This window comes from Petaurus breviceps, unplaced genomic scaffold, assembly GCF_028583685.1.
Source record: "Petaurus breviceps papuanus isolate PSGF00001 unplaced genomic scaffold, PetGlider_PUasm1.0 90459, whole genome shotgun sequence".
Lineage (NCBI taxonomy): Eukaryota > Metazoa > Chordata > Mammalia > Diprotodontia > Petauridae > Petaurus > Petaurus breviceps.
In genome coordinates, this window is record NW_027187259.1 from 2,087,460 (window position 1) to 2,091,556 (window position 4,097).

Here is a 4,097-nt window from a genome sequence, read left to right on the forward strand (position 1 = left end):
GCACAGTGAGGCCAAGTGCCACAAAGTTTTATAATTAAACATGACCAGAACCGTTTTTATCACTTAAACCTTTCAGTTACCACGTCAAGAAAATATTCAAGCATTTGACAAGTAGAAATGCCTAATTTCAGAAGTCCCATATTCAGAAGATATTAAGACGATGGATGCAGCAAGCATGGATCTTTTTGTTTAATCAAACATAGGGTCAAATACAAAAATCTTCCCTTACATAGTTTAAAAAATACTTTTGAGGAAGCAGGCTGTTAATCATTATCTCACAAATAACACCTGTTTATTATAGAATTGATAAAAATTCTTTTGTGAGTCTATGTGAATGAAAAGATGAAAAGCCATCTGATGTACAAGAGATATAATGATTACCTGTACAGGTCATTTTGGTTCTCTCACTGAATGATAAATGATAAATTCCACATGCAGAAGTATTCTGTAAACAATTGTCCTACTAAAACATAAGCCAAGTGGCAAACGGGGAAAAACCAGGTGGGTTTGTGGCATTTTGAAAATTTTTCATAGTGGCATCGACAATTTCATTCTAGATTTGCCCTCTATTTTAAGATGTCTGTGTATATAGGATAGGAGCAGATGATCTTACAAACAGGAAATGAAGCATTTGGGTTTTTTTTTTTGTCTTTACCAATGATAAGTTTCCAACATGCCACTCGAGTACCTCCCTGTGTCAGTTTTCCCCTGAATGCTGTAATTTATTCTGCAAGTGGACCTGCTTAATGCTGAATTTTCTCATATTTACTTAGCAGAGCAAATATGTTGTTTGCAAATCTACCTATGAGATAAAACATTTTTGCTTTTTTTTCTCCTCTTCGCATACTTACCTGTGAGCAGTATTCTGGGGGATGATGTGGAGAAGGTGAAGGCAACCTCCAGGGTGAACGTATGTAACACTGCTGGAAGACTTCCAGCACTTTTTCTGTTTTCTGATTTGCATTCTTAGTTCTCCATTTTACACTGTGTTACATAGCTAAGCTTATAGCTTATATAAGCTTATATAGCTTATATAACTTTTATAGCTTAATAGCTGGGACATTTCTCACTCAGACAACTGAATGGTGACCTCTAGACCTCTTGAGGCAGTACAGACCATGCAAGACTCTGGCTCAGTATTGTACATAATTCATTCCATTTTAGGGGGTGGGAAATGTTACCCTTGCATATTCCCTAACCCATGACCATCTTTGCATGTATTCTGGGTTGAAGCTTACAGCATTAGACTGACTTCTCAGAAAATCCATCTGAAAGAACATCTTTGTCTAGTACTAGAGTTTCACCTGGTGAAACAACTTTAGTAACCCACAAATGTAGGGTTCTTCAGAATGTTCTTATATTTTATGGATATCAAACTTATTGTCAATTGGTAAAGTTGTTAGGGAGGGGTTTATGATATATATATATATATACATATATATATATATATATATAAACCCTTCCTTAGCTAATGTTTTTTAATGTCTATCTTAGAGAAAATTTGGATAGTAAGATTAAGCTTTTTTGGTTAGGAAGTAACCTGAATTTCTTTTGAAACATGAAGCAAGAGCTCGAGCAGTTGGGCCTTCCCAAAGAGAAGTCGGGTAATACCCAAATGCCTAAACATTTGATTATAGTCTCAACTCACATTTACCTGAATTCAAAACGTACAACTGGCATTTAGGGTTACAAGTTACTGGCATTAATGCAAGTGGTTTAAAATGAATTATTACACTGCACTTATTTCTATACAGATCAATGATGACATTTAGCCTATCTCTTTCAAGTGTCAATAATTCACTCTGACATGATAGACAGCCCTGGATGCTCAGATTTGCTTCTCTGTAATAGAGGGAACCCAGAAACCTCTAAGTGACTTAGCATATACACAGCCATGGTCTCTATGAGAATGATGGCAGTGATGAGTGTGATAAGTTCCTTTGCACTACTATCATATTCAGCAGAAGCCTACCATTTTCATTGAGGAGTCCTTTACAGAGGAATCACTTCATATATTAAATTACCAGTAATAGAACCAAATTTAACCTATCAAAATATTGGACAAAGGAAACATAAACAAGAAATTTCTATAGGGACTTGATTTAAATCTCAAAGGAAATACTAATGAGAAATTTGGAGCTAAATTAAGAAATCTAGTCAGTTGTGACAGTTACCTCCTAAATGAGTTTTTTTTTTTTAAAAAAAGCATGTTTTAATTTTCCTTTGTTATTATTTAAAAGGTGGACCATAACCCTATATGAAATTTTAAAATAGTAGTCAGAATTTAAAAGGGGATATCTTGGGGAATGAACTTTAAAAATTACCTTTGCTAAATCACTTAAGTGACTTTTTGAAAAAAATACATTCAGTGGTTTCTGTGTAAATTATTTTCCAAATAAGTTTTAGAAGTTCTATATTTATTTACTCCAAGAGCAACTATTTATAATTTTTACTTCTCATAACATGGAACTCTTACCTTTCCCACTACCTGCTAATGTTAATGATATCACTCTTAGAGTGGAGAAATTCAGTTTATTCCCACTCAGAATCTTACAAAAATTAAAAGAAATCTATTTCAATCTTAATGCCTAGCCTAATAACTATCATTGCTTGCTTAAATCAAGCAGGATTTTGACTACATGAAGGGCAGCCTAATTCAATGAAAGCGGCTTTTACTCAGTTACAGTGGGAGAATCCAGTTTAAGAGGTGTCAAATTGTTTGGGATTTCCCTTATCAAACAGTGGTATAGGAGCCTTAACAATTCAGATACTATAATTCTGGAGGTGAACATGCACTTTTAAATCTGAATAAAACAGTAATTCTAAGCATTTTAAAGGAGGAAAATACCTTAATTTGATTGCTCTATTAAACAAGATGCCAGAGTTGAGAGTGATGTAAAATTGCACTTTGAGGGGGGGAGGGGTTGAAAGAAGTAGTTGATGGGCTGGCATCTTAAGCAAATCTCAGAAAATTATTTTTTTAAATAATCAAAACATTTTTTAAAATCAGATTTTAGTTTAGAATCAAATTTGTAATAAATTATAAGTCAAAATTCACAAAATATTTTTGAAATAATCTTTCCCATAGAATGAACTATTTTTAAAACTAATAAACCTTTACAAATTATAACAGCATTACATTTGTTGTCTAATTTTGGTTCAGTATATTTCAAAAGGAGAGCCTCCAGCTTGCCTATTCTGCCATTGCCTAAATTTGCCAACCTTCAGCCAGCTCAAACTGAGTATGAGGTATTCTAGTTCAGTGGCCACATTTTCACGTTTGACTTTCATGTAGCTAATACAACTTGGTATGCCAGTTGACAGATGACTAATGTTAGAACTAAAGGTGACACAGTGAGCTCAAAAATGGTAAAGACATTTTGGTGCTGCTTCAAAAAAAATCTAAACATATCTGATAAGATACACTTGCGTTGTGCTCATGATGGGACGCCAAATTGAATTGAAACAAAGTCTGAATCAATTCTAGACAATTTAACCTATTTGTAGGTGGCCATCCCAGTACCTGGAAGTTCCAGCTTCATCCATATAAGACAAACTGACTGAACCCAATCAGAATATTTGTTTCTGATTTAGTACAACTGCCCTGTGTAGACACAGTCTTATTTTTTTTCTAATTGAGACACCGTATTATTTCTATTTCATGTCAGTCACCAAAAGGCTAAATGTTAAAGAGGTACAACTACATACCTATTAAAAGAGAACAAAAAATTAAAACAGGTCGGACATCTTTTGTAGTATGCAAAAGGGACCCAAACAGTCCCTACAGCTGAAACAATCCATCCACACATCACATCACAAGCAAGATGGATCATGAAGATACTAGAAGTGACCTGTCCTGCTCCTTATGGTCTGCTTATTTCGTCATGATATTGTTAGAAACAATCAGATTCCTGAAGCTCTTGTATATATATATAGGCATGAAGTCACTCGCAGCCACTCAAGTCAGTGGCGGTACCTTTAAATGCTTTTTTGAAAAGTGTGTAGTTATAAAGCACTTTCTTTAAATAAAATCTCTTGGACATTAAAGGGCCTAACAAAGTGAAGAAGTGAGTCAATTTTCTGGGTAATTAAAAAAA